Source organism: Mus caroli, unplaced genomic scaffold (genome assembly GCF_978045245.1).
Source record: "Mus caroli unplaced genomic scaffold, Mus_caroli_1 scaffold_1, whole genome shotgun sequence".
Lineage (NCBI taxonomy): Eukaryota > Metazoa > Chordata > Mammalia > Rodentia > Muridae > Mus > Mus caroli.
Window position 1 is genome coordinate 112,059,136 of NW_028227256.1, and position 7,096 is coordinate 112,066,231.

Here is a 7,096-nt window from a genome sequence, read left to right on the forward strand (position 1 = left end):
AGAAAGCAAACATTCACGTGGAAACTGAACAACACCCTTCTCAATGATACCTTGTTCAAGGAAGGAATAAATAATGAAATTAAGGACTTTTTGGAGTTTAATGAAAATGAAACGACAACATACCCAAACATATGGGACATAATGAAACATTTCTAAGAGGAAAACTCACAGCTCTGAGTGTTTTCAAAAAGAAACTACAGAGAGCACACATTAGCAGCTTGACAAAAAAACCTAAAAGCTCTAGAACAAAAGGAAGCATCTTCACACAAGAGTAGAAGACAGCAGGAAATAATCAAACTCAGGGGCAAAATCAACCAAGTGGAAACAAGAACTATTCAAAGAATCAACCAATCGAGGAGCTGGTTCTTTGAGAAAATCAACAACATAAACCCCTAGCCAGACTCACTAAAGGGCACAGAGAAGCATTCTAATTAACAAAATCAGAAATGAAAAGGGAGACATAACAACAGATCTTGAAGAAATCCAAAACACTATCAGATCCTTCTATAAAAGGCTATACTCAACAAAACTGGAGAACCTGGATGAAATGGACAAGTTTCTAGACAGATACCAGGTACTAAAATTAAATCAAGATCAGGTTAATGATCTAAATAGTCCTATATCCCTTAAAGAAATAGAAACAGTCATTAATAGCCTCCCAACCAAAAAAAGCCCAGGAACAGATGGGTTTAGTGCAGAGTTCTATCAGGCCTTCAAAAAATATCTAATCCCAGTTCTTCACAAACTATTCCACAAAATAGAAACAGAAGGTACTCTACCCAACTCATTCTATGAAGCCACAATTACGCTGATACCTAAACCACAAAAAGACCCAACAAAGATAAAGAACTTCAGACCAATTTCCCTTATGAATATCAATGCAAAAATCCTCAATAAAGTTCTTGCTAACCGAATCCAAGTACACATCAAAACAATCATCCAACCTGACAGATTAGGTTTCATCTCAGGGATGCAGGGATGGTTCAAAATACGGAAATCAGTCAACGTAATCCAGTATATAAAGAAACTCAAAGACAAAAACCACATGATTATCTCGTTAGATGCTGAGAAAGCATTTGACAACATGCAACACCCATTCATGATAAAATTCTTGGAAAGATCAGGAATTCAAGGCCCATACCTAAACATGATAAAAACAATCTACAGCAAACCAGTAGCCAACATCAAAGTAAATGGTGAGAAGCTGGAAGCAATCCCACTAAAATCACAGACTACACAAGGCTGTCAAATCTCTCCCTACCTATTCAACATTTTACTTAAAGTCCTAGCCAGAGCAATTAGACATCAAAAGGAGATCAAGGGGATACAAATTGGAAAAGATGAAGTCAAAATATCACTTTTTGCAGATGATAAGATAGTATATATAAGTGACCCTTAAAATTCCACCAGAGAAATCCTAAGCCTGATAAACATTTTCGGTGAAGTAACTGGATATAAAATTAACTCAACCAAGTCAATGGCCATTCTCTACTAAAAGGATAAAGAGGCTGAGAAAGAAATTAGGGAAACAACACCCTTCTCAATAGTCACAAATAATATAAAATACCTTGGCGTGACTCTACCTAAGGAAGTGTAAGATCTGTATGATAAGAACATCAAGTCTCTGAAGAAAGAAATTAAAGAATATCTCAGAAGATGGAAAGGTGCTTGCTTCGGCAGAACATATACTAAAATTGGAAGGATACAGAGAAGATTAGCATGGCCCCTGCGCAAGGATGATACACAAATTCGTGAAGCATTCCATATTTTTTACTAAACAGGGACACAGTGAAACTAACAGAAGTTATGAATCAAATGGATCTGGCAGATATCTACAGAACATTCTATCCTAAAACAAAAGGATATACCTTCTTCTCAGCACCTCATGGTACCTTCTCCAAAATTGACCACATAATTGGTCATAAAACAGGCCACAACAGATACAAAAATATGGAAATTGTCCCATGCATCCTATCAGATCACCATGGACTAAGGCTGATCTTCAATAACAAAATAAATAATAGAAATCCAACATTCACATGGAAACTGAACAACACCCTTCTCAATGATACCTTGGTCAAGGAAGGAATAAAGAAAGAAATTAAGGACTTTTTAGAGTTCAATGAAAATGAAGCCACAACATACCCAAACATATGGGACACAATGAAAGCATTTCTAAGAAGAAAACTCATAGCTCTGAGTGCCTCCAAAAAGAAACTAGAGAGAGCACACATTAGCAGCTTGACAACACACCTAAAATCACTAGAACAAATGGAAGCAAATTCACCCAAGAGGTGTAGACGGCAGGAAAAAAATCAATCTCAGGGGCAAAATCAACCAAGTGGAATCAAGAAAAACTATTCAAAGAATCAACCAATCAAGGAGCTGGTTCTTTGAGAAAATCAACAAGATAGATAAACCCTTATCCAGACTCACTAGAGGGCACAGGGAAAGCATTCTAATTAACAAAATCAGAAATGAAAACGGAGACATAACAACAGATCCTGAAGACATCCAAAACACCATCAGATCCTTCTACAAAAAGCTATACTCAACAAAACTGGAGAACCTGGATGAAATGGAGAAGTTTCTAGACAGATATCAGGTACCAAAGTTGAATCAAGATCAGGTTAATGATCTAAACAGCCCTATATCCCCCAAAGAAATAGAAGCAGTCATTAATAATCTCCCAACCAAAAAAAGCCCAGGACCAGATGGGTTTAGTGCAGAGTTCTATCAGACCTTCAAAGAAGATCTAATCCCAGTTCTTCACAAACTATTCCACAAAATAGAAACAGAAGGTACTCTACCCAACTCATTCTATGATGCCACAATTACTCTGATACCTAAACCACAAAACGACCCAACAAAGATAGAAAACTTCAGACCAATATCCCTTATGAATATTGATGCAAAAATCCTCAATAAAGTTCTTGCTAACCGAATCCAAGAACACATCAAAACAATCATCCATCCTGACCAAGTAGGTTTCATCCCAGGGATGCAGGGATGGTTCAATATACTGAAATCCATCAACGTAATCCAGTATATAAACAAACCCAAGACAAAAACCACATGATCATCTCCTTAGATATGGACAAAGCATTTGACAAGATCCAACACCCATTCATGATAAAAGTCTTGGAAAGATCAGGAATTCAAGGCCCATACCTAAACATGATAAAAACAATCTACAGCAAACCAGTAGCCAACATCAAAGTAAATGTTGAGAAGCTTGAAGCAATCCCTCTAAAATCAGATACTAGACAAGGCTGTCCACTTTCTCCATACCTATTCAACATCGTACTTGAAGTCCTAGCCAGAGCAATTCGACAACAAAAGTAGATCAAAGGGATACAAATTGGAAAAGATGAAGTCAAAATATCAATTTTTGCAGATGATATGATAGTATATATAAGTGACCCTAAAAATTCCACAAGAGAACTCCTAAACCTGATAAAGAGCTTCGGTGAAGTAGCTGGATATAAAATTAACTCAAACAAATCAATGGCCTTTCTCTACACAAAGAATAAACAGGCTGAGAAAGAAATCAGGGAAACAACACCCTTCTCAATAGTCACAAATAATATAAAATAACTTGGCGTGACTCTAACTAAGGAAGTGAAAGATCTGTATAATACAAACTTCAAGTCTCTGAAGAAAGGAATTATAGAATATCTCAGAAGATGGAAAGATCTCCCATGCTCATGGATTGGCAGGATCAACATTGTAAAAATGGCTATCTTGCCAAAAGCAATCTACAGATTCAATGCAATCCCCATCAAAATTCCAACTCAATTCTTCAACGTATTACAAAGTGCAATCTGCAAATTCATCTGGAATAACAAAAAACCTAGGATAGCAAAAACTCTTCTCAAGGATAAAAGAACCTCTGGTGGAATCACCATGCCAGACCTAAAGCTTTACTACAGAGCAATTGTGATAAAAACTGCGTGGTACTGGTACAGTGACAGACAAGTAGACCAATGGAATAGAATTGAAGACCCAGAAATGAACCCATACACCTATGGTTACTTGATCTTCAACAAGGGAGCTAAAACCATCCAGTGGAAGAAAGACAGCATTTTCAACAAATGGTGCTGGCACAACTGGTTGTTATCATGTAGAAAAATGGGAATGGATCCATTCCTATCTCCTTGTACTAAGGTCAAGTCTAAGTGGATTAAGGAACTTCACATAAAACCAGAGACACTGAAACTTATAGAGGAGAAAGTGGGGAAAAGCCTTGAAGATATGGGCACAGGGGAAAAATTCTTGAATAGAACAGCAATGGCTTGTGCTGTAAGATCGAGAATTGACAAGTGGGACCTCATGAAACTGCAAAGCTTCTGAAAGGAAAAAGAGACCATCAATAAGACAAGGAGTAAGTTCGAGAATCAATAAATGGGACCTCATAAAGTTGCAAAGCTTCTTCCAGGCAACAGACAAGGTCAATAAGACAAAAAGGCCACCAACAGATTGGGAAAGGATCTTTACCTATCCTAAATCAGTTAGGGGCCGACTAATATCCAGTATATATAAAGAACTCAAGAAGTTGGGCTCCAGAAAATCAAATAACCCCATTAAAAAATGGGGCTCAGAGCTGAACAAAGAATTCTCACCTGATGAATAATGAATGGCAGAGAAGCAGCTGAAAAAATGTTTAACATCCTTAATCATCAGGGGAATGCAAATCAAAACAACCCTGAGATTCCACCTCACACCAGTCAGAATGGCTAAGATCAAATATTCAGGTGACAGCAGATGCTGGCAAGGATGTGGAAAAAGAGGAACACTCCTCCATTGTTGGTGGGATTGCAAGCTTGTACAACCACTCTGGAAATCAGTTTGGCGTTTCCCCAGAAAATTGGACATAGTACTACTGGAGGATCATGCAATACCTCTCCTGGGCATATATCCAGAAGATGTCCCATCCGGTAAGAAGTTCACATGCTGCATTATGTTCATAGCAGCCTTATTTATAATAGCCAGAAGCTGGAAAGAACCCAGATGCCCCTCAACAGAGGAATGGATACAGAAAATGTGGTACATCTACACAATGGAGTACTACTCAGCTATTAAAAAGAATGAAATTATGAAATTCCTAGCCAAATGGATGGACCTGGAGGGCATCATCCTGAATGAGCTAACACAATCACAAAGGAACTCACACTATATTTACTCACTGATAAAGGATATTAGCCGAGAAACTTAGGATACCCAAGATATAAGATACAATTTGCTAAAAGCATGACACTCAAGAAGAATGAAGACCAAAGTGTGGACACTTTGCCCCTTCTTAGAATTGGTAACAAAACACCCATGGAAGTAGTTACAGAGACAATGTTTGGAGCTGTGACGAAAGGATGGACCATCTAGAGACTGCCATATCCGGGGATCTATCCCATAATCAGCTTCCAAATGCTGACACCATTGCACACACTAGCAAGATTTTGCTGAAAGGACCCACATAGAGCTGTCTCTTGTGAGACTAGGCCGGGGCCTATCAAACACAGAAGTGGATGCTCACAGTCAGCTATTGCATGGATCACAGGCCCCCCAATGGAGGAGCTAGAGAGAGTACCCAAGGAGCTAAAGGGATCTGCAACCCTATAGGTGGAACAACATGATGAACTAACCAGTACCCCTGAGCTCTTTAATCTAGCTGCATATGTATCAAAAGATGGCCTAGTCCCCCATCTCTGGATAGAGAGGCCCATTGTACATGCAAACTTTATATGTCCCAGTACAGGGGAATGTGAAGGCCAATAATTGGGAGTGGGTGGGTAGGGAAGAGGGGGGGAGGGTATGGGGGACTTTTGGGATAGCATTGGAAATGTAAATGAGGAAAATACCTAATAAAAATATTAAAAAAAAAAAAAACATTCCACCCAAAATTGCTCCTGTCTAAAAGAAATGCAGGGACAAACATAGAACAGATACTTTTTCTTTCCTTTTCTTTATTTTTTTTACTCTCTTTCTTTTATATGTGTGTGTTCTGGGAATCGGGCATATCTCAGAACACATAGGAGAAAGTCAGTGGACACTATAGGAGTTGGCTTTCTCTTCCCACTTAGTACTGGATGGGTAATTCAAGTGTTTAGACCTAATTGCAAGCATCTTTATTTGTTAAGATGTCTTAAATGTTCAATGTAACTCAAATATTTCTGATGTTCCCTGTAGGATATCACTTCATTCAACACTGAAATGCCCAAAGGGTTTCAGCTTCCAATTACACCTTTGCTTTATCTCCTTTATCTTTTTTTTTTTTTTTTTTATTCTCCTGTCTCAGGATGCCCTCCCTCTTGGATTATTTTTGCCCCTCAGCAAGTCCTTTCCCTTTTTCCAGGACTTGCTTTCTAAACAGTACATCACTCATTGTGTGGCCTGTGTTCCATCAAATAGATGACTGTGAGCATCCACTTCTGTATTTTCCAGAAACTAGCATAGCCTCACAAGAGTGCCATGGACCGGGCCTATTCGCCTCCCCCCTCAATTTGTGGGAATCAGGGTCTTGGACAGATAGGCATAGAGTTGGCTAGAATGGGGTGACAGACAGGACACAAGGGAGTGTGCTGACTCTGAATGTAATGTCAAATTAAGCATCAAACTTTTTATACAGAAGAAAAGTTAGGTGACACATTGGCAAGGTACAATAAGGTTACTGGATGCTTAATGACTCTTAAACAAAACAGAGAAATGCAAACACAAAGACTGGCAGGAACTGGGAAATAAAACAACTGAGACAAAGTGAGCTCTATCTAAGGCCAGCTATATTCTTAGAAGCCAGGTATGAGGTCTTTACACTCCCAGGGCAAATGCTTTCATGCTCAAGTCATGGTTCTAAATAGGGAGTTCCGCTCTAGCTAACCTTCTCATGAATAATGCAATACTCTAAACCACAGCCTGATCTACTTCCCAAACCATTGTAAATTCCTATGTATGGGAGCCACTTGGGTTTTATTCTAAGTGATAGTGTGGGGAGACTATTCTACTAATAAGTAATATAGTCTGCCATACATAACTATAATAAGAATTCTAAACTTAAATTGCTAAGCTTGCCCTGAGATTTCTAATTCTATATAGTAGATAGTAA

General features: G+C 38.5%; 1 non-coding gene across 1 annotated transcript; it reads left to right on the top strand.

Annotated features, from left to right (window-relative positions):
- Positions 1-1,664: 1,664 nt before the first annotated feature.
- Positions 1,665-1,771, top strand: LOC147006109 (U6 spliceosomal RNA). Its single transcript, XR_015048958.1, has one exon. It is a non-coding gene; the product is annotated as a U6 spliceosomal RNA (small nuclear RNA).
- Positions 1,772-7,096: the final 5,325 nt, after the last annotated feature.